Source organism: Schistocerca cancellata, chromosome 1 (genome assembly GCF_023864275.1).
Source record: "Schistocerca cancellata isolate TAMUIC-IGC-003103 chromosome 1, iqSchCanc2.1, whole genome shotgun sequence".
Taxonomy (NCBI): Eukaryota; Metazoa; Arthropoda; class Insecta; order Orthoptera; family Acrididae; genus Schistocerca; species Schistocerca cancellata.
This window is the reverse complement of record NC_064626.1, coordinates 25,447,835-25,475,632: the sequence shown is the minus strand read 5'-3', so window position 1 is coordinate 25,475,632 and position 27,798 is coordinate 25,447,835. Positions and strand designations below refer to the sequence as shown.

The following is a 27,798-nucleotide window of genomic DNA, read 5'->3' as shown; positions in this document are numbered from 1 at the left end:
TAGAGCAGTCGAGCAGCTGAAGTGTGTCCAGAGGACTTGGACGGAAGTTGTACAGGGGAAGGGGACCAGACAGGGGGCCGCAGCAGCACGGCGCTGGCCATACATCGCCTGGTTAAAATTACTTGTCGGTTGACTCCACACGGACTGGAGCTGGTTTCCTCGAACACAGCGCTCAACGTCGAGGCCAAACTATGCACCGTTGCCCAACTGCCACAAAGAAACGCTCACTTCGCTTCCAGTTCCTCGTACGGCTTCCTCGATGTGTGCGGATGGCGAATACTGTGGATCTTCCTTCTAGACTGAAGTGGCAGAGGTCACGGGAGAGCCATGTGCACGCACGCGGATGGCGGTAGTATCGCGTGCACAGTATATACAAGGGCTGCGCATCGCCGGAGCTGCCGTTTGTACTCAGGTGGTTCGTGCGAAAAGGTATCCGAAGTGACTATGGCCACGGGACGGAAAGCAACAGACTTCGAACGCGTAATGACAGTTGCAGATAGCCGCACGGGAAAATCTATTTCGGATATCGTTAGCGAATCCACAAAGACTGTGGCCAGGTTACCAGATTTTAGACATTACCTCTGGCAGCAGACAACGGACTGCCATCACTTAACGACGGAGAACATAGAGCTGTCAGTAATAGCAGAGAAGCAACACTGCGTGAAATAAACCATAGAAATCAATGGTGGACGTTCGACGAACGTATCCGTTAGGACAGTGGCGACATTTGGCGTTAATGGGCTGTGGGAGCAGACGACCGCCGCGAGTGCCTTCGCTGACAGTGCGACATCGCCTGCAGCGCCTCTCCCGGTAGGTGAGCATATCGGTTCGGCGCTAGACGGCTGGAAAACTGTGGCGGTCCGACGACTCCCGATTTCAATTGGTAAGAGCTGACGATAGGGTTCGAGCACGGCGCAGAGCCAGCCCTGCCGTGAACCCAAGTTGTGAACAAGGCACAGTGCAAGCTGGTGCCGGCTCCATAACGGTGCGCCCTTTGTCTCCGTGGACTGGGTCCTGCGGTCCACGTGAAGCGACCGTTGACTGCAAATGCTTACTCTCGTCTACTTGCCGATCATCTGCAGCCATTCGTGGACTTCACGTTCTCATAGAAAGATGTCGTGTCACCGGGTGACACGTGCTTCTGTCCGCCTCGTTTAAACACTCGCCGTAGTTACGCCTTGGCTTCCCGCCGGCGCTTTCCCGCGTGGCGTCGCCGTCTGTTCTCCTCGTCTCACGCCCCCCCCCCCCACTCCCCCACCGCCCTCTAGGTCAGGGGTGTGGAGTGACTGACTGGTGAAGCGTGGCGGTACGCCATCCACTCCGGAAGTGCGTGTCGGTCTTACTTGCGGTGGTTTGTGTGGTGTCGGCCGGCTCATTCCACCGTGAGGTTCTACGGCATAGCGTGTCTGGCTCGGAGAAGCCGTTAGCTCCGATTACGCTTGTTCTTGTCGGAAGAGGATTGAAATAAGGAGCTGTGATGTTGCTGTTCCGGAGAATAGTGGGAGTCGCCGAGGACAGTTGCTCCGGGAATGTTTTGAGCACTGAGGGCGGCAGGTTTTCCTACGGGACTGAAGTTGAGTACATTTCGCTATTGCCGCTGTGCTTTTGACTCGCTATTGCCTTGTATTAGGGTGGTGTTTGCGACTTCCTTTACGTTGCTGCCGCCGACATTGTGTGTTTTCTGTCCACCGGTTCAGCTCGCCGGTTCTAAACCTATGAAGGAAAAGGTCGAACGTTAGTTCTGCACCGCGTTCGCGGAATTTGACTTCGAGTGCGTAGGTTGTTCTTGTACTGCTGGGCTGGTTCCTCGGTTAGGCGTCGACGTGAGCGTGAATTGCTTGGTTATAATTTGCAGTAGGCTCTCCGGGCATGGTCGATGCTCTACAACGAGGATAGTAGAACATGTTGAATCAAAGGCTGTGAATGTGAATTGTTGCTCTGCCATGTCACACTAGCAGACTTTCTAATTAGGTACGAATGTATTGGTGGCTATCTATTGATTCCTGTGACGAATTTGGTAGTCAGTTCCAAGCCTACGTGTTCTATGTATGTGAGAGGAAGAAAAGAAATTTGTCAAGTACGTAGCTGTGCACACCTTAAAAGTTGTTGGTGCATGTGTTTATCTCAAAGATTGTTTTAATACCGGATGTTATTATCAACCCCCTTTTAGAGTGAAAACTTTACAGGGTGAGAGAATTTTATTTGTATGTTTGCCTATATGAACAGTGTCGATTGAGCTGGTGGCTTTTACGCCAGTTTGTGAAATGTGGCAGCTTTACGCTGCGGTTTAATGATTTGTAATTGAAGGGCATCATTTAATTCCTCTTTGGGGCTCGCCTTATATTTTTCCTCTTTCGTACTACCTGAAGATTGTAAATCATGATACTGGGGCACGATGACTGATTGGTAGCCTTGCAGCTGCTTGTATTTCATACTCAGCAACTGTGGTTAAACTTTTGTAAATTTGCTGGCCATCTTGGTGTGCGATTGTTTGCATTTCAAATTTAGATTTTATGCAAGTTTACCTTTTAGAAGTATATGCATGTATTGTTGTCCCTAGCTTTTAAGCTGGATAGTATCAATTGATTTATTTAAGGTTGCTAAGTTTTAGGGAATTGCTTCGCTGTATGATAGTTCTTAATGCTTAGTGTGGATTCTAAATGTACTGTGGCCCTTAAGGCTCGATTACTGATAAATTTGTTGATTTGCCTTCTATTTTAAGAACTTGCCTAACCTTAGCCATCGGCCAGCCCTTCAGGCTGAGCTGTTTATTAAGTACCTTGATGAATTGGCCCTCCAGGCCCCCCCTTTGGAAGCTCTACAGCCCTTAAGGCTTTGAAATCCAGTTTTAATACTTAACCTCCCTTGTTAGCGTACTGGGGCCCTTAAGGCCGGCTTACTGATAAATTCCTGGCCATTACTTACTTATTGCAGAATTCGTTTGACTAATTTCATTTATTATCTGGCCCTTACGGTCGAGTTGTTAATAAGCACTTGTTATCTTCCAGTTGATATTTTAAAGATTTTCTTATCTTGTTAATTTGGCCCTTCAGGCTTTCTTTGCGATTGCATCCCTTAAGCTATACGCAGTACTCTGTTGCGTGGTACAATGTTAAATTGTTGATGAACTAGTTTCTTAAGGTTTGATTCACCCTATATTCATTATCTTGGCAGATTGTATATTGTATTTTAGCTAGTTTTAATAAATGCATTAGAAGTAAGGTGTTGCGTTACCTCTACCAGCACTTGGCTCCTTACTTCCTTGATTGTTAGAATCTTTGTCCGTTAGCCACTATTATCGGTTCCACCGGGCACTACTGTTCGCGATTGGTTTCAAGGACATTTTGGACAATTCCAGCAATTGATTTGGCCACCCAGATGGCCCGATATGAATCACATCGACCATTTATGGGACATAATGGAGATGTCAGCTGGACCACAAAAATCCTGCACTAGCAACACTTCCACAATTATGGACGGCTATACACGTAGCTCGGTTCAGTATTTCTGCAGGGGTCTCCCAAAGACTTGCTGGATCCGTACCCCGTCGAGCTGTTGTACAAAGCAGGGGAAAAGGAGTTCCGACACGATACGTAGAGGTATGCCCTGACTTGTGTCACCTCAGTGTGTTCCGAGTTTCATCAGATACGGTAATCACACTACCACGAAGAACAACAACTTGACACACACACACAGACACACACATAAAGCTGGTACGGAAATACGCAGGTTTCATACACAGCACTAGCCGATTCATACACAGCACTAGCCGAAAGCGATCATTTACAGTTTGATTTTAGCGCTCAAACTGAAAATTTTCTGTCCTGAGTTCGGCCGTAGAGGTTAAGTTTAATCGCCGTGAACAAAGCGGACGTGATTAACACTTCTCCCGCAGGTTGTTGCCCGCCATTTTTTCGGATACATTGCACACCACATCACGGTGTTGTCGTTAGGTTAGCAGACGAGTTCAAATTTAGGGCCAGGAAACATACCGTCTGGTCAGTTGAAACCAGCCTTCGACAGAGCACTTCGCGTTCCCGTCACACTCCACGGTAGCGGCTGCCAACGACGCCCCGTATTCCACGTACGCAAGTAACAGCACCTGTGGCGTGACCCGCCGCCTTTGTGTGTCGCCTACAACCGAGGGTCAGCCGGCGCCCGACCTGCCAGCAGTGAACTGCAGGCGACAGCCGTTAGGTGAAACTGACGTTGACAAGCGTACTCGTATGATGGACCTAATTCCAGCTGGAAAAATGATGATTTCAAACTGTTATTGACTGATTGGAGGAGGGTGCCATGTGGGTGGTTTTTGGGGAAATTTGCAAAATCTAATCGACAGGCAGCTCCGAGTCGCGGCGGGCGCAGTGGCCGCATACGCCGCCCAGACGCGAGAAGATAATCAAGTCACTTAGTCTGTCCTTCGTCTGCATTCACTGCAGGCTAATGATTTTATATTTGTGTCACGATAAACCTATTGTAGTTGTTATTAACGTTCGTTTACAGACTGTTAGAACATAATTACGATGAATCGCGGTGCTCTTTATATTATTGAAAGAGTACACAATTTCTCGCTGATGCAGCAATCAGTCGCTTCCTTTGCGTTTGCGTTGGTGTAACTGTGTGCGTATGCGTGCCTATTGTTGACGAAGCCCTTAACACCCGAAAACTTTAATTGTGAGAACCTTTTTGTTGCGACACAGCATCTCCGCTATATGCTAAGTAGCAACTTTACTTCTCATAATTCTTTTGCGGAGTCTACAATTTCTTTTAAAACATACCTTTTTTTTTATTCCTTGTTTTATCATTTAGTGGTCTTTCGAGCTTAGCGGAGACTGGAGCGTAGGAACATCACCAATGGCAGTCAGATACGTATTCTAGGAACATAGTTATCTATACTCCCGTCGATATAATGCAAGTCGTTATTTAACGTTGCTATTACAAATCTCGAAAAGTACTGGATAGATTCTACCTCAATTGTGCCCTTTGTCGCCAGTTGGGACCGTACTGCGGTCATTGCAGAAGGGTAGGGTGTCGGAGCTGGCGCTGACTACTCTCTCCTCCCTCACAAAAACGAGCCGGCCAAAAAGAAAGCAATGCCGGAACAGATACACCAACCGCTCTCGAACTAACAGCTGCGATGCGTCAAGTGCGTGGACGCCCCAAAGTATTCGCGAACAACGATAAGCTGGACAGAGGACGCGGATCAGGCAGCTGCTGGTCCAGCACGAGAAGGAAGGAAGGGCAGAAGGAACACAGGGCGAGGCAATCAGGCTGCAAGGACAGCCTTGCACTGGACAGAGGCGGGCCGTGTCCGCTCCGCAGGAAGCACCCGCGGCTTTGTCAAACCTCGGAAAACCTGAATCCGGCCGGATGGAGGAGGCATTCGAAGCCGAGTAAAAGTGGCTGAGCCGCTGCACCAGGCCACTGCTGCTGCTGCCGCTACCGCTCCGTTAACTAGCATGAGACGAGCCGCAGGCGAACACGATACCCGTGCCAGAAGGCAGCCTCCGCCGTCATAGTAGCTACGGAGTCTCGGACGTGTCCGCTCTCTGAAGCCAGCCAGCCTCATAAGGCGCGACAAAGCGTTCGTGGGCGCAGAGCTCGGTCGAGTTTTGTGACGTCAGAACGTGTAATTTCACATCCCACAGCAATGCGTAGTGTGAAAGACTGAATAACGGTAATATTTCGTTCCTTGGAGAGGAACGTGTCCACTGAGTTGCCAGATCGCGTTCTACGTCATAATCATAAGCAAAACCTCGGCGACGCCATATTCGATGCCGTCGTTTTCAGTCGACACCCATATTTGTCGAGCTTTTCTTTCTTTTTTTTTTTTATTATGACTTTCGTCCTATGAACGTATGCTGTATCAAAACACCAGCACACTCAGCATCTGTGTGCGAGGCGTTGCTGCTGCAGCACTCTGTTGTAACAAATTGGCAGCAAACGTCACATTCGTGCTAAAGTCTCCCAATATTGTCGTTTAAATATTATAACTTGCGTGTTAGGAAAGAATGTCGTTTCAAGACAACAGTGCATTTAAGATTTATAGAAAATGCATTCCTCCTCGTACGATTTGTTACAATTATGTATCAGTTAATGACGTCGGCTCTTAAAGGCTTCAGAACACCATAAAGTAAAATATATAGCCGTTTTTACCAAAGTTCACCTCTGTCTAGTGCACCGATGCATCGAGTTGCAGAGTCGAATACACTGGGTGCCCATCACACTGTTGTGTATAACTGTGTGCACAAACATGCATGCGCTTGCATGTATATATGTGTACTGTCTCTCTCTCTCTCTCTCTCTCTCTCTCTCTCTCTCTCTCTCTCTCTCTCTCTTAGACGCATACACACACGCGCGCGCACACACACATACATACATACATACACGTTCTTGAAGTGCACGAAATATAACCGTGCCATTGTAATAAATAAATTTTGCCTTATCTACACGACAGTCTAAATTGCTTGCAGCAGGTTATTTTTCACACTCTCGTTTAAACTCTTGTATTTCGTATGTGTTACTGCGTAAACTCAAGCTCCCTCAACACGACAGAATGTGAATCCTAAGGGCCCGGGCTCGATTCCCCGCTGGGTCGGAGATTTTCTCCACTCAGGGACTGGGTGTTGTGTTGTCCTAATCGTCATCATGTCATCCCCATCGACGCGCAAGTCGCCAAAGTGGCGTCAAATCGAGCGACTTGCACCCGGCGAACGGTGTACCCGACGGGAGGCCCTAGTCACGTGACATTTACATTTAACTCAAGCGCCGGCACGTCAGTCGGGAACGACAAAGCAGAGAAGGCTGTGAGAAGAAGTCAGCCAGTCGCACGCTGTCCGGACCTCCCTCCACGACGACAACGGGACAGCAGCGGCCCCTATGTGAAGAGGACACAAGCGCCGCGACCGAATGGCGAAGGCCCAGTTCAAACGCAGCTTCAATATTGCCGATCTGGACAGCAGCGTCAACTCTAGTTACTTCGCTTGTACTCTCTATGTAGCACGGACTTGGGACTGTCTATACTGAAGAAGATTCACTATTTTGTACGTCGCTCTTTGCTTGCGACACATCTGTGTCATTCTCAAAAGTTAAGTATTGTAATTTTCTTGTTGTAATATAACTCATTAATACGACTTGTTTGAGTGTTTGTCTAGCGAACCGAGTAAACAAGCTTCCTAGACACCGCAATATGTTCGAAAATTCTGATGCTGAAGAGAAATAGTAATCTAGTGAGGATGATCTTACTAAAATGTGAGAATGACGAAATAATTTTTATGTTATGTGAAAGACTGTTGTAAATTTGTATCCTACTATTTGCAATGGAAGTTTTAATATTCGATGTCCTTACTGAATGGTCATGGAACTGTCCTTTTTAATTTACGGCAACGAAGTTTTTTCTGTGTGTAGTACAAACAGAATAACGTGATTACCATACGGACAAGGAAGGAAATGTGCAGTTTAACGGAGCTGTTTTCGGCGCACCTGTTTTCGTGAACAAGCTGTGTGTTTTGAGAGCCACATAAAGCTGACAACTGCCGCTGCAGAGCGCTGCGTTCGAAAACCTCGACGAGGAGCGCGCCACGCTCCGTGTGACATATCGGCTCGGTTCTGAGATCACACCGACCACGACGGGAACGGAGTCTGTAGTGCTTAACGCTGAGAAACACGTTTCGTGTGAGGCCAGCTTTGGAAGCTGAAAATCTATGGAAGTGTCCTAGGTGACAAATACACTCCTGGAAATTGAAATAAGAACACCGTGAATTCATTGTCCCAGGAAGGGGAAACTTTATTGACACATTCCTGGGGTCAGATACATCACATGATCACACTGACAGAACCACAGGCACATAGACACAGGCAACAGAGCATGCACAATGTCGGCACTAGTACAGTGTATATACACCTTTCGCAGCAATGCAGGCTGCTATTCTCCCATGGAGACGATCGTAGAGATGCTGGATGTAGTCCTGTGGAACGGCTTGCCATGCCATTTCCACCTGGCGCCTCAGTTGGACCAGCGTTCGTGCTGGACGTGCAGACCGCGTGAGACGACGCTTCATCCAGTCCCAAACTTGCTCAATGGGGGACAGATCCGGAGATCTTGCTGGCCAGGGTAGTTGACTTACACCTTCTAGAGCACGTTGGGTGGCCCGGGATACATGCGGACGTGGATTGTCCTGTTGGAACATCAAGTTCCCTTGCCGGTCTAGGTATGGTAGAACGATGGGTTCGATGACGGTTTGGATGTACCGTGCACTATTCAGTGTCCCCTCGACGATCACCAGCGGTGTACGGCCAGTGTAGGAGATCGCTCCCCACACCATAATGACGGGTGTTGGCCCTGTGTGCCTCGGTCGTATGCAGTCCTGATTGTGGCGCTCACCTGCACGGCGCCAAACACGCATACGACCATCATTGGCACCAAGGCAGAAGCGACTCTCATCGCTGAAGACGACACGTCTCCATTCGTCCCTCCATTCACGCCTGTCGCGACACCACTGGAGGCGGGCTGCACGATGTTGGGGCGTGAGCGGAAGACGGCCTAACGGTGTGCGGGACCGTAGCCCAGCTTCATGGAGACGGTTGCGAATGGTCCTCGCCGATACCCCAGGAGCAACAGTGTCCCTAATTTGCTGGGAAGTGGCGGTGCGGTCCCCTACGGCACTGCGTAGGATCCTACGGTCTTGGCGTGCATCCGTGCGTCGCTGCGGTCCGGTCCCAGGTCGACGGGCACGTGCACCTTCCGCCGACCACTGGCGACAACATCGATGTACTGTGGAGACCTCACGCCCCACGTGTTGAGCAATTCGGCGGTACGTCCACCCGGCCTCCCGCATGCCCACTATACGCCCTCGCTCAAAGTCCGTCAACTGCACATACGGTTCACGTCCACGCTGTCGCGGCATGCTACCAGTGTTAAAGACTGCGATGGAGCTCCGTATGCCACGGCAAACTGGCTGACACTGACGGCGGCGGTGCACAAATGCTGCGCAGCTAGCGCCATTCGACGGCCAACACCGCGGTTCCTGGTGTGTCCGCTGTGCCGTGCGTGTGATCATTGCTTGTACAGCCCTCTCGCAGTGTCCGGAGCAAGTATGGTGGGTCTGACACACCGGTGTCAATGTGTTCTTTTTTCCATTTCCAGGAGTGTATGCAGGATACCGAAGAACGGCACTCTGTTCTTACCTGCTCAAAGCCCACAGAAACTAGGACACTGAGACTTGCCGACAGGAACGGCTGGAAAATCGACTAGCTCCCCAGCCCTGTTAAGTCATTTTCACACACGCAGCTAAGTTACCACAAGGACACGTATTAAGACGTCGCCCCAGGTGATCAGAGGCCCCTGAAGACGGCCCTCCGCTGTAGAGAGTCTACTCCAGTCGCACCGCGACGGCGCTTCGCCTGCGTGCTCGACCCGGCGCGGCGGCAGGCAGTTAAGTAAACACTGGAGCGCCGTTAGGCCGGAGTTTGCCGCAAGTTCATTAGGCAGTCATCCGCAGGCGCGGCGCAGGTGCTAACGAGCTGGGCTGGGCGCCACTAATGTCCGCCAGCAGGGCCGCAGCTGGGAGCGCCCTGTGGCTATGGCCAACAGCCCAGCCCTCTCACTGCTGCAATCTCCACAAAAGAAAAATATACTTCGCTGCCCGAAATAAGAACCGATAGACACTGTGCCCGTCCTCTGCCGAGATACGGAGTCCTTGCAGCTCTCGAGACGAAAACAGGAATGTGCAGAAGAGCTATACAACGGAAACAAAGTTGAAGACATTATTAGGGAAAGAAGAGAGGATGGAGATGGGAGAAATGATACTGCGAGGAGAATACGACAGAGTACTGGAACACCTGCACGGAAACGAGGGCCTCGGAGTAGATGAAACTGCCTCAGAATTCCATACGAGTACGCAGCGTTGCACGGATATCTATTTATTCGAGTCTTCTATTAGCCCACCTCCTCTTCCCCTCTGTCCATCCCGTCCTTCCCCTCTCTACCCTCCCCTCCCCCCTCCTCAACGCTCTCCGTCCTACTTCTCCTCATCCCTCTCTGTATCCGTATTCTCCTCCCATTCTGTCTACCCGAACAGCACTTCTTTCCAGATAGTAAGCAACACGAGTACAAAGTTTGGCTGAAATGGACCCAGGGGTTTAAGACGAGCTGTCTTCCCACTGCTTCACCCTTACACACACGTCACACGTATGTCACATACGTTTAGAGTTTTTCACAGATATTTGTATACATACTTCACCTGTATCTATAGTGAATTTCGCCCTGCAGTTTCTTTTCTGAACCATGTGTCATACGATGATTGTGAGCGAAATGTGTTGCGAATAAAGTCAGCAGTACAAAAGTAGTGAGTCGACACGTCATGTAGGATGCGGCAGTTTTCCACGCAGCTCAGTGTTCGTGACGTGTAATTTCCTTACTACGTGTCGTACGGCGGTGTAATTCTGCAGCTACATTTAGTGGTGTACGTCGACACTGTCTGCAAAACACGGTGCGAACAGATTTAGTAGAAAAGAAATAATAAATTAAAACATCATTCCTGATGCAGCAGTTTTGCTCCCCGAACAGCAAAAATACAGAGGCCGATAAACTTTTTCCCCTTCATCATTCTGTGCAGGGTGTCAGCGAGCAAAAGTTTAGTAAGGAATTAAAAGTCAGTGTAACGTTTGTTTCAAGTGATTGGGTGCTTTCACTGTCGAATACTGGACGAACAGTCTGGCTTGTTTCGGGTGGTTCTTACCCCGTGGCACTACTTTCCAGACAGTAAATGATGTTTGCACCAAGTTTCATTCCAATCGACCCAATAGTCTAGGAGGAGATGTGTTACATAAAAAGTCTACATACATTTTTGTAAAATGTATGGATGAATGGGTACACCATATATGTAATAAATTATTTGTATGTGTAAATATGTATGTATGTACATGTATATACATACTGGAGAAACGGTCAATATTCGAGGATACGATACAACGATCATTCTAAGCAAGAAAGACTAGTAACCGTGGGGTCTGAAATGCATACCTTGACAGCTGTGAGTGCCTATTCATCTTCGCTACGTGGAACACCACATCTCCTCCGTCGTAGAAGTGTTCATAGCTGTTAAGGTACACATTTCAGACCCCACGGTTAATGGTCTTTCTTGCTTCGAGTGATCGTTCTGGTCAAATGCCTGGATATTGACCATTCCTCACATATACATATTCGTGAATTCTGAAGTCTGTTGTACATTTATCACGCAACAGTGCGATAATTTTGAGTGTAATAGACAAACTTTGTGTTTCCCGCCTCCAAGCGTGGACTGAAGCGTCAAACGTTTTGCAGATGTCACTCTCCACTGAAATGAAGAAAATTTGAAGTTGCATACATAAACTGCACCACTTAATTTTAGCCTTACAGCCTTCACATAGCTTTATTGAGGTCATATGATCGTGAGATACGGTCATTTTTGTGTCGTCCTGACAATATTACACCGCAACAGCGATATGGTGCGCCAAGTCACGGCTTTACACTCGCACACACTTCAGTACGGGATTGAGCAAGACGTCGCGTCTCTGATATAAATCACTGTGACAAGTCACAGATATCACAATAACAACTTTACAGAATCTAGCTGCGAATTCAGTCACAACTTGTAGTCGCAAGTACCCTTTAACGTTGAACGCCGTGTGCCATCTGTTGGCGAAATTTAGTTCTTCTTCCTATGAACCCATTGTATAGCTGCGGTTTCAGTGACAAGTCGCAAGTAGCAACTAAAAAGCGCAGTTAACATTCAACGCCGTGTGCCATCTGACGGCCTAAGTTCGTACTACTGTTTTTCTTTGTGACACGCTGAGACTTCCGTGACAAGCCGCAGCTAGAGGTCGCAAGTAGCAACTAACAAGTGCAGTTAATATTAGATGCTGTATGCCATCTGTCCTCCTCGTACTTCGTTCTAAGAACCTTGTGTCTCACGATATGGATGTATTATATGATTGTGTTCGAAGAAATGAAACAAGAAGCTAATTTGCTCTGAGAAAAATTTTATACTCGGTTGACAACTGGTGCCGGTTAGGAATGTGAAGGCCGAATAAAGATTGTCCTAATGGGCAGACCTATCGCTAGCCTGGAATTTTCGTGACATATTGAAACACTCTTCATCATAAAAGCTGAACCTGCAGGGTAATTTCAAAAACAGATAATGGATAAGACTCCCATGAGTATTTTGATGCGTATTACACACATACAGGGTGAAAAGTATTTAAACCAGCAAACTCTGCGAGGTTGTAGGGGACATCAAAACGAATATTTTTCCCTAATGTCATTTTTTCCTATGAGGATTATTTAAACTGGTGGAGGCCCGTATTAGGCTATGTAGTTGTAAGAGGCCGTATTATGCTCTTCAGTTGTAGGCAACTGCTGTCCACCAGTGTAGTAGTGCATTGTCTCTGTTTACTAATGGGGCGATACACCTGGAGTGAGTACACTGATATGGTTGGTGCGTACTACGTAGCGCACCACAACGGACGAGCTGCACAGCGGGTTTATCAACAACAATATCCTAATCGCCGTATCCCGCATCATACGACCTTTGCTGCTGTGTACCAACGTCTGCGTGAGTCCGGGTCATTTAGCAGATTACCTGGACAGGGACGCCGTTGCACGGTAAGAACGCCGCAATTTGAGGAAGCTGTCTTGCAGCATGTGGAGCGGGATCCTTCAATCAGCACTCGTGCAACTCCACGTCACATGGGGACGAATCAGACGAATGTAAGAACAGTCCTTCGAGAGCAGTTGTTAAGTCCATTTCACTTACAGCGTGTCCACAACCTGGAACCAGTTGATTATCCACCCGGACCACAGTTTTCTCAGTGGTACCTGGAACAGTGTGAAATGCGTCCTACATTTCCATCCTCTGTGGTGTTTACCGATGAAGCAACGTTCGGGCGTGATGGAGTCTTCAAAATGCACAATTCGCATGTTTGGAGTGAGGATAACCCACATGCCACAGTTACTAGCGCTCATCAAGTGCGGTTCTTCGTTTATCTGTGGGTCGGTGTTGTTGGGGACTGTTTAACTGGGCCGTATCTGCTACATATGCCATTGAATGGCAGGCACTATTACAATTTTCTCGCCAGAGCATTGCCAGAATTGCTGGAAGACGTCCCGCTCCCTACAAGACAACGCATGTAGTTCCAACATGACGGGGTGCCGGCACATTTCAGTCGTCGTGTGCGTCGATTCCTGGAACGACGGTTCCCAGGAACGTGGATTAGCAGAGGTGGTCCTGTACCATGGCCTGCTCGATGCCCAGATATGTTCCCTCTGGACTTTTTTTGTGTGGGGAGCGATGCACAACCTTGTTTACGCAACTCCTGTTGCATCAGAAGAGGATCTGGTTGCCCGGATAGCAGCAGCAGCAGCAACAATTCAGGATACTTCTGGGTTTTTGCCCGTGTGAGACAAACATGATCCGACGGTGAACCTTTGTTTACGTGTCAATGGAGGAATTTTTGAAAATCTACTGTAATTGAAATTTGGTTGTGTTAATGTGTTGTGTCTTGGTCATAAAAAAATGGAAAAGTGTTTGTTGGTTTGATTAATTTGCCGCCAGAGAAATCTTCCTCTACCGGTTTAAATACTTCTCATGGGAAAAAATGACGTTAGGGAAAAATATTTGTTTTGATGTCCCCTACAAACTCGTAGAGTTTGTCGGTTTAAATACTTTTCACCCTGTATTTCGTACATAAACTACTAAAACTGCAATCTGCTGCGTACTATGAAACTTTTACCAAATTTGTAGCAACTGTATTCACGAGACTGATATTTTTTCCGACAGTACAATACGCAGTTAAGCTTTTGCCCGTATTTTCAAATATTGCGTTAGTACTAGTCCCAATGTCAACTTATAAGTGTAACATCAGTGTTTTCACTTGTACCTCATCAACTTTAAAACACGTAACCTCCCAACCTAACCTAGGCCTCGGTTTACGCTACAGATCAGTCTGCCATCACAGCCAACATTCAAGGCGGGAGGGGTGGACGGATCAGTATTATATTCTACCATTATCACCAAATACACGGCAGAAAATTTTGGGGTATGGGATGTAGGGTTAAAATGGAACATTCATAATTCACTCACAGTGTAGTTCACATTAATTTATCATTCCTTTCAAATCACATAATGACTTCAATGACAGACTGTACCAATACTCATTTTGCTCACTTATGGTATCAATTATGACTCTTTTACGCTGCGAATTCTTCGAGAGTCGTTTTGAATCTTCACGATTATTTCTTCTAGATGTGGGTGGGTAGCCGCTGTGGCAGCCTTTGCAGTTCTGCTGTCACTCGTATTTTGAATTACTGCTACATCGAGTGACTGATATGTGGTTCAGAGAGTTGTGAACGTAACAACGCGGTTAGAATCTGTATCCTAAACGTGAACTCCTATGGGACTGTGTGGTGTTTGTGTTATCATTCTCAACATCACACTATTAATATTTTCACACTTGGTGCAACAATATAAAACTAAAGCCGAAGGAAGAACATAATTAAAACATAGTTAATACTAACTGATTTGTTGAGACGAAATTTTGTCTGTGGGCAAGCATATCTTTCGTATATCGTGTAACAACTGAGGAAGAATCGTTGGAAATATTAATACCATGTCAGGTAACTTTTTGTCAGGTGGGTTACTGAAATGTTACATTTGGCCCTCATAAATCATCGTCTATACAGGGAGAAAACATTCCTCGGCTGCATTGGCACAGTTCATGTTGTGTACATAGTTCCGCGTAGTCAGCGCGTACACAAGTTTCCCACTAGAGCGCGCCCCGCTAAGCACAACAGCGCAGGCGCAGCGCTCGTCCGTCTCCGCACTACGAGATGGCGCTGCCATAGAGACGGACCAAATTCTGCTTCCGCCGACCCGCGTATTAATACGTAACGGAGGCAATGAGATTGCTGCTAACGTAGAACCTTTTCTCCGCGCGGATCACACTCGCGCAGTGATACCTGAACGCGCGAGGTATTATAACGAGTGTACAGACCTGCCATTAGTCAGTCTGCATTAGTCTGTAGCAGTCTGCATTAGTCTGTAGCAGTCTGTACGAGTTCTAGATTTGTCTGTACCAGTCTATAGTCAAGTTTCAGTCTGCGCCTAATAAGATTACCATATTACTGTACATAGCCATGAAGATAAATGTATAGACACTTTTGTCAAGCATCAGAGATATATGTGAGAATAAGATTAACGTACCAATACCAAAGGAACTTCAGATTGTCAATTGTAAATAGCATCCAGAACCAGGTTAAGTAATTTTTATGCTTGTTATTATTTTAATAAATGTGTGTGAAAATTAACCAAGTTCTGTTTAAAATTGTCACTGTCAATCTGCTACTCTAAGCGTGCAAGTGACATTTCTATCGTCTGACCTAACGGCAGAAGACAAACACGCCACGATAAGACCACGAGACATATTGCTGACACTCGCCTACTTCGTTAGAGCGACAAGTCAAATAATCTGATGGTGTGTGTACTGAAGTCTTACAGTACGCACACCACAGTTCATTTCTTACTGACGCCTAATGACGGTGTAAATCGCGTGTCACAGAAATCGCGCAAGTCGCAGAAATAGCGGAGCGATACAAGTTGTGAATTCGTTATCTGCGATTCTTAACTGCGACAAATAGCAGATACCGAAAAGCAGCATTCACAGAAATCACTGATATGGGGCAATCGCAGTTTAGCCCATCCCTACTTGAGAGAGAGCGAGTGGACGAGCAGGAAGCAACGGCAGCGCCGCCACCCTCACACTCGCGGAACTGCGGTGGGAGGGAAGGAAGGAAGCGAGGCGGTGCTGTAGCGCTACCCGATACCGGCGCCTCGGTCTGCAACACCCAACACTCTACTCTCCACTGCCGCCCGATCTGAATTAACCACGGCAGGCAGGGGTGGCCTGTGCAGGCGCGAAGGGCTGGCGGCGGCGGCGGCGGCGGCACGCTCTCGCGCTCACCCCCACCCCCGCCCCCACCCCACCAGCAGCTGACGAGACGGGAGACGGCGAGTACCCGGCTAGACACTTGCTGTGCAAAATGAGGCGAGCTGAGCCGCTGAAACGCCTCCACAGGGGCAGCACCTTCGCGGCTCTCTCGCCGAACGCTGCTGTGTGGAGTGGCCACGGGCGACAGGGGGCGTGGCCCGCACCACCTCGGAACGGCGGGCCGGCTCACCTCTCACTTGTCCGACGCGACCCCAACGACTCCTCTCCTGTGGAGCACCTCTTCCCTTCAAAGTAGCACTTGTGCCCACCGTCCTCGATTATAAGCTAGAGGCAGCGTTATTCGAAAGGACGCGCACGAAGTGATGGAGGCGACAAATTAGTCCAAATACGACAACTTTCGAATTCCAGCTTGCGGTGTTGTGACTAATCTTGAGCCAGTGACAGGTTCGTAATGCCGGGAGCGATAATGTCGTATGTACGTGCTGGTTACAATAAAACTTTTGTTACTCGAGTATGCACCCACGAAAAACGATGGATCGTAAGACAATGAAACTTTGTGAAAACATTTGTAAGCACATGTGGAAGAAAAATTAACGAATAAACCGTTCAAAAAAAAAAAAAATTTTAATCTGCACATCAGAGCGTTCAAACCTGGTGATCCGGGCGGTTACGCAGTTTGGAACGATCGGTCAATGATTCAGTTCGCTGCTGGGAGAGGCCGACGGCCAACTCTGCCGCAAGTTTGCAACCTTCTGGGCCTGCCGCGTAATAAATGCCTATCGAGGACACAATATATTGGTACCACCAATTGCGCTGCTACGAATATTTTTTTATTTAAACTATACGTCTAGTTCGTCTATACAGCCATCGCAAGGTTGTATGGAATAAAAAATCGTATGAATTTTGCTACACTTGTCGTACTACATGTAAGTTGCTTACGAATAATGTGATTTTACATGCCGGCCTTTTCATACAATATCGCTGTTTCTGTCGCCGTCTATTTGTTACTGATTATATTTTACGTTGACGTAGTAGCAGTAATCAGCTCTGTAGTGTGTCGTGACTTTTCTTTTACTAGTGGTCAGAAATATATCTTCGTCTGTAGTTGACATTTAGTGACAGCAGCTGCGACGCATGAACTGCTATTTCATTATTTCTTTTGCTGTCTACTTGTTCACTGATTATCTTCTTTCGTTGTTATTCTGTCGTGCTGCTGCGAGCGCGCGCGCGTTTGTTTACTTCCGTGTAACGGATTGTCCCAGAGCCCGCCTTCACCGACCGTCGTGGCGTTTTCTTACCGACAGGCCACAATTAAATTCACTTCTCCATTACATCACGACCGAGCCAACGCATATCAAGTCGAACGTCTTATACGGGATGAAATGCGTCTCCCGCCAAAAGATGTTTTCGGAATTCATTTCTCGGTTCTCAGTACTACGGTGTGCAGAAAGCTGGCGAATGACGAGCTGTCCGCCGACGTTATGGGGCACCACGCTAACGCTCTCAAAGTTCCCACACCCTGACGGACATATAGGGACTGTTGTCGTTGATCGCCATTGTTTTGGCCTCCGAACGTTGCGGGTTCTCGAACTCCCGTTTGATGTACCGTCGGACGCTGTGGTGGCCGCTTTTAAACGTCACGGGAACGTCGTCAGTCACGTCGCTGAAACTTGGGAGACGTTCGAAACATACTGTGTCCTCAGTGGTGTCCGTCAGATAAAAATTGCACTACGGAAACTTGTGCCTTCCTACTAGGATACTGCCCGCTGTAGGGCTGTCGTCATGTACGACAGTAAGCTGCGCACCTGTTCGGGTTGTGGCCTTCCGTCTGTCTGCGGCTGTGCTGCATGCTACGCTCCTCTGGATCAGTGGCTCCTCGCGACTACGCGATGGACGTTTCGCCTGTCTCTCCTACACCCCTGCCGGAGGCAGCACAAATGAATCGCGACCGTCAGCAACCACAAGCTGTCTGTCTCGACCCCATGGTTGTTGATCGTGGAGGTGCACCTACCTCCGCCTTTCTACCAACTGCCCACATGTCAGACGATAGCCGCCCGCCATCTGACAAGGAATAGCATGTCAGGAAGCAACGGCCGCCGAGGAAACGGAAGAGACAACGCAGCACCCCTTCTGATAACTGGCTCCCTCGGATGTGTGCGCAGGATGACGACCCTGCTGCTGATGGTGCGCTGTCGCCTGACAACGCGACGTCCTTCCCCGCCACCATCACCGATCGGCATCCACGTCCGGCCACCGACCTTCCCTCCCCTCCTGTGCCTCACCCTACCGGCGGCCTCACCCTGTAACGTCGCTTTTGAAAAATTAATGAATTACTGTGATGTTAAACATCTTATGTTATTTGATTTTCAAACAGCTGAGCAAAACTGAACGTACTCAGACATTACTCTCTTTACTTATTGTGATCATTTCTAAACTGACACAGAATATTTTAGCGCAACGCAATCTGACTTTCAATAATCCCTACAAAAGAATGGCGCTGACTAACAATAACCTATACCTTTCATGAATGTCTTACCTCACAAAAATCTTCGTTACTCGAACTACTGCAATACAGCGAGCGCCACTACTGCCAGCTAAATGAAAGATTCAAACTACAGAAGGCACTAACTACTGATAGGCATAGTTAGCAAATGAAAGATTTTGATAGAGAACAATGTATTTACCTTAATAGTGTTCAAAAGTCATAATATATACATATCAGTTCATGATATCGAATATTACAAATTTACTGTCTCTGATGGACACACGTCCAGATCGTCTGCTCTCAAAACTCCGCCATCTCACTTCCCCACATCCACCACTGCTGGCGGCTCACCTCCAACTGCGCAACGCTACGCGCTGTTAACACCCAGCTGCCCAACACTACAATAGCAAACAACAATGCAAACCAGCCACAGACTGCACACAGCACAGCCAGTGATTTTCATACAGAGCGCTGCATGGCGTTACCAATAAAAGAACCAAAACAGCCTGCTTACAACCTCTGATATGTGCCACTGAGTCGGCCGGGTGACACGTCTGTCTCCTGGGCGGACGACGTCGATGCTGAACAAGGAAATTCTGGAGCCATGCACCCCCTTGGTGGGTCGGCTCCTTCCCCGACACAGTGATGTGGCCTTCCACTGGCAGCTAACAGGGAGTTCCCTGTGCTTCCCCCGTGTTTGAATCGCCTGTCCTCCTGGCGATAGCAGCTACCCCGCTCTATGGCAGAGCCACGGTGATTGTCAACACCATTCGCGTACGCCACAAACTGGCTTTACTCCGTGACGTTGACGTAGCTCTCCTTCAGGAGGTGCACGCTGCCACTTTCTGTGCTCCCCCACGGTTTTACAGCACACGTCTCCCCTACTGCTAGTGGGGTGGCGATGCTCTTACGTAACGGTATTCTCGCTGATGCAGTTATCTGTTGCCCTGATGCCGGACGTATGGCTCTCGCGTTTAGTGACGTTAGGATGGCCAACGTGTATGCGCCACCTGGTTCGGGTTGCCGCCGTCAACGTTCCACCTTCTTCTCGGAGACAGTCGCGGCTCTCTTCCTGGGTCAGCAGAATGCATCGATCATGGGAGCCGACGATTTCAACTGCAAATTACGTCAACAGTGCTGCTACGTGTGTAGTACTAATGCAACAAGTCGTTCAGTTCCTAAACTCAATGCTTCATTTCAGTTATAAATGAGAGAACACGCAACCAATGACCGCACTTCGGGATGTGCATAATGACATACAGACGGCTGTCTCTGTTCCGGCACTTGACTCTGATGCTCGTTTCGACCGTGGCCGCCACAGAGAGAGAGGCGTGGGAGGTGTGCGCTGCCTGGTCACAGATACCCGGACACACATCAGTGGACAACAATATGCTGTGTCCCGACCCTTCGCCTCTATGACGACTTCAATTGTGCCGGCGACACTTTTGCTCTGATGTACGCAGCAGACAGTGCTGTGTATCCTTCCGCCTCTAACGTTTTCTTGAGCCCAATAAGGGGACCACGTAAACACTGCTATAGAAGTACCTCTTCCGTACTTTGTTGTCGGCACCACGGACCGTCGGATTCCCACTGCATATAGCGTGATTCGTCTTCCTCTGTACTCTGGCGCCGCTCTGTACGGCAAGTCAAGCGTCGGTTAGCGCCGACTACGGAAATGCGTGGCCTGTGCGGCGCTGGGGGACCAGTGTACCCCATTACTGTGGCCCCCCCCACGCTAGCCGGACAACGGGTGGGACCTTGCGCCAATTTCTTGTGATTCCTTATAACCACCCCCCGTAGTGCTCGACGCTCCCCGTCCGCCAGTACATCATGTCGGCCCAGTCTCGGTTTAGCCGAGGTCGTTGTTTCGCTCTCCCGTTTCACAGTCACATCACCGACAGTCGAGTTGGACAACCTTAGAGGGGCTGATAGATTTGTTACTCAGGTGACACCCAGCGACTTGTCCACATTCCAAGTCGCTGAGCTCTGCTGACTGACCCATTCTGCTGACTGACTCACCCATTCTGCTGACAACGCGGCGTTCCTCTCCCTCTTTTACACTCTAAAATGACATCGAGAGATGAGTCCGCCATTGTCCAGATAGTTCGCAGCTGGTAACGTGTACACTGGTGTGCCAGAACATTAAGACCACCGACCTACCACCGATATAAACCCGCTTAGGCGACAGCAGCGTCACGTGGCGAGGAATGACGGCTAGTCACACACGCACGCACGATACATGTAGTATGAGTGAGCGCACTGCCTGTGTGTACAATGGGAATGGCGCGCGGTCTGCCCGAGGAGGAGGAGGAGATTACGATCTAACGTTCCGTCGACACCAAATTCACTGGAGACGCAACACAAGCTCGGATTAGGGAAGAATGAGGAAGGACATCAGTCTTGCCCTTTGAAAGCAAGTATCCCTGGAATTTGGGTCAAGCGATTTAGGGAAATGGAGAACAACCTAAATCTCGATGCCCCAACGCGGGCATGAACCGTCGTCCTGCAGGATTATCTTCCTGAGTTTGACCGAGGCCAGACTGGGATGGCCCGGAGGCTCGGCACCCACATTTCGGAACTGCACGACTTGTCGGGTGTTCGAGGAGTGCTGTGGTGAGCGTCTTCAACACAACACGTGGCGAAACCGAGGTGAAAGCACCTCCACACGTCGTGCGGTTGGCCGGCCGCTGCCGCCTCTCATTACAGATTTATTCATTATTTATTTATTTATTTATTAACATTACAGAGTTACCCATCACCTTCGTAACAATTTTCACCATTTTAACAATTTTTTTATATAATGAAATTGTTATTTAAAAAAGAGAAACAAAATAAAAAATAACAAGATACATAAAGTACAATTGGAAATAAATTACTATATCCTTCAGAAGAAAATAATACACGAAAGATTTACACAGCACAAGCGGTCCCTTTACCTAGCTATTTCAAGCGGGAGGGCCTCGGTAAGCACTTAGAGCCCGTCCCACCTCAATTATCATGTTCTATTACATATATGCTGTGACACTAACTCTACGTGATTTGTGTACGAGGTATGACACTACTAATTGCTTCCTGCAGCTAGCGGCGCCGTCAGCCCTCCGAGGAGGCTCGGCAGGTGGCCTCAACCTCGTCTCCTATCATGCTGTGCGCTTGTACTTGCGTATTTCCGTCTTGTTATATGGTGTGAGTAACCTTATGCACAGTTTTATAAAGTTCACATGTTTTACACTTTGCATCTTATACGTTACACAAATGACACATTTACCTGTTTAAAAATAATGATCCAAGGAACTAAATAAAATAAAATAAAGGAAAATTATGTTTTACTTCGATTTCTGACGTCAGCTTCGCTTAGCGCAAATTGAGACGCGTACAGCACGTGTGACGTTGACACGACGCTACAGCGCGACACGCACGTGCCGCACGAGTCGCGCGGCTGCAGCGCATATTGCGACGCGTACACCGTACGTACTTGGCACGCGCCGACTGGCGACGCTCTGCGCTGACAGAACCGAAGCGCGCGCACACTGCAATCTTCCTCAAACGATTTTACAGAAACTATTCACCACAAATATTTCATTTTTACCTTGCTTGCAGCGTTATATGTCAGCTTCGTGGCGAAGTGCCCATCATCTCCCTAATGGTCATACTTATTGTTTATACACATTTTAGTAAGACGCTACGCAAAATTCGAATAGTTTGCAATGGAAAATAGGGGTCGCTATGATTTGCGTTTGGTGCGAATTACACCATATGTTGCTGCATATGAAATTTAGCCAATATTTTGAATTTTTCTTTAGACTTGGGAGGAGGTCTCTGCCTCCGATCTCGAGAACATTGATCCTATGTAGCGCGCTCACTTCCGATGTTGGCCACGAGAGTGAAATACTCGCAAATCTCTCGAATCTCCTAAACCGCTCGAGACATCGAAACGAAAGTTTGACAAATGATAGCACACAAACAGGAGAGTATTTTGCCATTTCGTAAACACACGGAACTTTCTTATTTATGGTGATATATCAATACTTATATTTCCCTTTTTATTTTTTTCTCTCCAGTGACTGTAAATCTTTAACAGTTATCGACTGCTACCGAAACAAATTTTTCCTAGTATGAAAATATACATAAAATTTCTTCTCTTATGTTACTGCAAACCTAAGCTCTTGAACTCTGCGATTGCCAACTAATTGTTTAATCAGGCGCTCTGTTTCAGAACTATGTCGTAATAGCTGAGTACGTGCAAATTATACTGTGTTTTGGCAAAGGAAGAACAATTAAACCTGCCAACAAGAGGGATGTGGCAGTTACTCATAAATGGTGATGCTTCTTCGAATGAGGAAAGGTTAACAACTCACACAAAAATAAATTGTCATTTCTGTTGGAGTTTTGGTTGAATCCCCTTAACCCATTGTATTTTTAACACTGAGCTACTGGAATGGAAATTTACCACAGGATTTTGTTCCTTCCCTTGATCTGAGCAGTATTAGAATAATCAGGCGGCATGATAGGCACATGCCAGATGCTGATCACTCACTTACGGCTTGCCAAACTGACAATGTGTGATCGCGAATAAAATAGTTGTTACTTAGAAAAATAAACAACTGATCTGTCGCACAACACAATGGTCAGTGTATTGTCAGCAGCGGAGGATGATGCGCGCGACAGAAATGCACAAGCTAGCCGTGTGTGCCTTGTGAGCTGGAGTTCGAAAAGCATTGCCATGAAAGTAGATCTGCCTTTGTCAGCAGTACATTTCAACAAATTAAAAATATCTAATCACCACACTCTTTTAGGATATTCCTAACTTCGTAAAGATATGGACCATTTCTTTCATTTGTGTAGCCTGTTGAATAATTAGTTTATTAATGCTGATAATGTGCATGCAACAACTGAAATGCTTTTTCTCATCACGGCGAGGCAATTAAAAGATTGTTATTTGTGACTGCTTTTCGACTGTTTCTAGCTTGCAATGGAAATGTGATGTACACATGCACATAGTATAATGTCTCTTATTACATCCATATCCAAGTAACCATAGTGAAATTTACGTACCTCATATCTTGGACACTTTTTACCAGAAGCAAAAAGGAGTCATATCTGTGGAAATTACAACTTTTCGGCTTTGTGCATCAAGTAGGTAACCTTGTTTCACTTTCCTGCCTTACTCCTAAATCACGTGATTTTTATAATATTCCTTACTTCCTTATTCACTACCCTCACGATGAATCGTCTGTCCTTTCTTGCGATCTGAAAACATTGTGGAGGGAGAACATATAATCCCAGTGGCTAATGGCTCACCAGTGTGCATTGTTCTTGACAAAAGAAGAAACAAAAGAATTGTACAGATATTTGTAACTGAAAACTATTACGTATTAACGAAAATAGATGGAGCGCTTAAACAGCGAAAAGGCGAAAAACGAAACACTACCCCTCCCGCAGTGCTCGAGCGGCGCGAAAAACTGTGCTGTAGTGGTGGGCAGGAAATCGCGTATCTGTTAGAAATCACAGTGACTGAGAAGTCACAGATATCACAGTAGCAACTTTACAGAATCTAACTGCGATTTCAGTCACAGTTAGCAGTCGCAAGTAGTATTTCATATTCAAAGACGTGAGCCATCTATTGCTCGAATTTAGCACTTCTTTCTGCGATTTCGGTGACAAGTCGCAACCAAGAGTCGCAAGTAGCAACTAGAAAGCGCAGTTAACAGTGCCATCTGTTGGCCAAAGTTCGTACTACGTCCATCTCTGCGATACGGTATCGGGTCTAACTGCGATTTCCGTGACAAGTCGCAACTAAGAGTCGCAAGTAGCAACTAGAAAGCGCGGTTAACAGTGCCATCTTTTGGCCAAAGTTCGTACTACGTCCATCTCTGCTATGCGGTATCAAGTCTAACTGCGATTTCCGTGACAAGTCGCAACTAAGAGTCGCAAGTAGCAACTAAAAAGCGCAGTTAGCACTGCCATCTGTTGAGCAAAGTTCATACTACGCTATTCGCTACCGAGTCAAACTGCGATTTCTGTGACAAATCGCAAGTAAGAGTCGCAAGTAGCAACTAAAAAGCGCAGTTAACATACTTTTCCTAGTGTCATCTGTTGACCGACGTACGTACTTCGTTATGAGAGCCTTGTGCCTCACGAGTTCGATGTGCTGTGTGTGCATATGAAGGGCTTATTTCAATAGTCGTACAAGTCCATTTTTGTTCACTTTGAGATACAGAGTCGTAAAGTTAAATGAGCGCTGACAAATCTGCATTTGAGATACCAGAAATATTCAAGCATATGGCTTCTTGCTAGAGATGAACCTTTATTTATGTTTGTTTGGATCACTAATTTCAGACGCATTATAGACAGAAAAGTGGAGGTGATGGACTTGTACCACTATTGAAATAAGCCCTTCATATTATATGACGACATGCACATTCAGCATCAGTTATGGTTGGTCAAATACTGCTGTGACTCTGAATGTATTATATTAATAAGAAACAACATTGCCTTTTTCTCCTGAAAATATCAAGTAACGTAACAAATGTGTTTGATTCTGCTTCCAATATGACGGTTTTGGTTAATACTCCACATGCCTACAGGACTTTGTAGTGTTAACACAGCAGAACTCAGACATCTGTATAAGTATAAAGAAATGAAAACAGTCGTATGAATGCCTCACATTTGTTCCGACACAGTTCAAGACTCGGGAGAAAAGTTTTACACCTGGTGTTCTACATGGCAACTTCACACACAAGAACTTTTTGCCGACACTACTACCACCTACATAAGTAAGCTTTTCCTGTGTTACTTTCAAGTAATGCACTTAAGCTATTCCTGATTTAACTGGAAGATCTGTACTTCCCACTTTCATATCAACAGCCTCAAAATGCATATTGTAGACTTCGGGATAAGTTACAGGTCAGTGTCACACCAAGATTGTGGTGAAAGGGGGGGGGGGGGGCGGCACGTCACTCTCCAACAAGTGTTTACCAATAAGTAAGTGGCGGAAAATTATGGGTATAGGGCGGCTTAAACATGTGGAAAATGAGATTTTTATTATTCACTCACTGTATTTGACATTTATTATTCCTTTAAAATCGCACAACAACTTCAATAAAACACAGTTTAATCATTCACACACTTATTTCACAATTATTTCACTTTTAAACTGCAAATCCTCTAAGAACTGTCTTGAATCTTCACTAGTCTCTCTCAAAAACAGCCTTGATGTGGATAGATACGTACAGCAACCAGTAATCAGAGTCAGAACTGTGTCTGCAAAAACACAAGGATTATTAAACAATTTTTGCTGTCATTAATTACTAGCAATATAATTGACAGAGTAGATTGCTAATATTTGCTATAATGAATATCACATTTGCAAGAACGATCACACTGAAGTAATTAAGTCCATCAAAACGCTTAGAAACTAACCTCTCGTCTGACGAAAACGGTCTAAAGACGCAGTGGCAATTTCTTCAGATCTGTTGACAATGATATTTTGAGTTATCACTTTACTGAGTGACTGAAATGTAGTTCAGGTACCTGTGAACATAACAATATGTTACAATTCATTTTCTAAATACGAACTATTACGGTACTGTACGGCTACTTACATATTAATTACACTATTAATATTTTCACAGTTGTTTCTTTAATACAAAATTAAAGCCAACGGAAGAAAAAACGTAAAACATACTTGCCAAAGACAGGTTTGTTGAGATGCAATTTTCTGTGTTGACAGATGTAACTTTCTCATACGGTGGTAAGTCGCAGAAATCGCAGGAATCACAGAAATCGCAGAAGTAGCAGAAGTCACAGAAATCGCAGAAGTAGCAGAAATCGCAGAAGTAGCAGAAGTCACAGAAATCGCAGAAGTAGCAGAAATCGCGGAAGTAGCAGAAATCGCAGAAATAGCAGTGGCGGAGGGATACACGACCTATGTTCCTTAACTGCGACTCTTAACTGCGACAAATCACAGTTAAGAATCACAGATACTCAAAAGTAGCATTCACAGAAATCACTGATATCGGAAAATCGCAGTTTAGCCCATCACTACTGTGCTGCAACCACAACGCCGCTCCACCCGGCGCACGCGCGTGTCGCGTCCCAGTCGCGTCGCGTCCCAATTTGCGCGGACCCATTTGACCCTGTGACGTTACAAAAACGCGCGCTGCGCTGCGCTGCGTCGCGCCACACGCGCTATACGCGTCTCAATTTGCGCGTAGGCTCATGCACGTGCGCGCGCGTTTGTGTGTGTGTGTGTGTGTGTGTGTGTGCGCGCGCGGGGTACATTTTAGTGTTATGTGTTTGGGGTATCCACGTTAGCCACATCACACATACCACCTTCGCTAAAAGACCAACGCGGTGCAGGCCATGGCCCGTCAGAAAGTGCACCATACCGCCCTACCTGGGTCAACTTGACTCTAGCCTTAACCGTGCCCTTGTCAGATACTTCCCATTCTTTTTGCCATGTTTCAAACTTCTCAAGATCTAACTGGCGTTTTATCTGTAATATGCTCGCCTGTTATTCATTCTCCCCTTATCCAGTCTACACCTTTCTAGCCAGTATGCTGCTGCTCTGTGTTTAACGGTTATGTCAATAGGGTATGTTACAAGTACAACGCATAAGGCTTCGACGGGCGTGGTCTCAAATGCCCCTGACATTCTGACCAATACATCTCTTTGTCCACGCCGGCCGGAGTGGCCGCACGGTTAAAGGCGCTACAGTCTGGAACCGCACGACCGCTACGGTCGCAGGTTCGAATCCTGCCTCGGGCATGGATGTGTGTGATGTCCTTAGGTTAGTTAGGTTTAAGTAGTTCTAAGTTCTAGGGGACTTATGACCACAGCAATTGAGTCCCATAGTGCTCAGAGCCATTTTTTTGTCCACGTCCCACAACGATTTTTTAGCTCGGGAGTAACAATCAATGTGCCCAGGCACTTGCTGCGAAACACATATATTCGAAGAGGGCTGTATCACACATACGCGGTGTCTGCAATGGTTGTCTGCAGTGAGTTGAGTTAAATGCGACGAGTTTGTGCATTAGTCTTGTCGCTTTTTCAGTTGTAAGTCTTATGCGTTCACTGAATGTCAGTCGTTCGTCGAGGTGGATCCCCAGGTATCTTGTCGTTATTTTCCTCTGTATGCTAGTGTTGTTCAACCTAGTAATGGGGCTCTTCTGCAAGGCACCTTGCGTCAGTATACACACTGTCTTGTGTGTTGCAATTGTGAACTTGTTATGGCTGCACCAACCACTTATTTTTACAAGGATTTATGTAGCCTTGCTTTCGAATTGCATTCTCGATTTGCAGTTATTACTACTAGCAAGTCGTCAGCGTAG

At 46.9% G+C, this 27,798-nt stretch overlaps 1 protein-coding gene and 1 long non-coding RNA gene across 6 annotated transcripts in view; both read right to left on the bottom strand.

Annotated features, from left to right (window-relative positions):
- LOC126164718 (tight junction protein ZO-1) overlaps positions 1 to 27,798 on the bottom strand; it is a 736,986-nt gene that overhangs the window by 449,493 nt on the left and 259,695 nt on the right. The window lies entirely within an intron of this gene.
- On the bottom strand, positions 25,524 to 26,351 carry LOC126164774 (uncharacterized). Its single transcript, XR_007535438.1, has 3 exons — positions 26,154 to 26,351; positions 25,889 to 25,999; positions 25,524 to 25,729 (listed from the first exon to the last, which is right to left on the bottom strand). It is a non-coding gene; the product is annotated as an uncharacterized LOC126164774 (long non-coding RNA).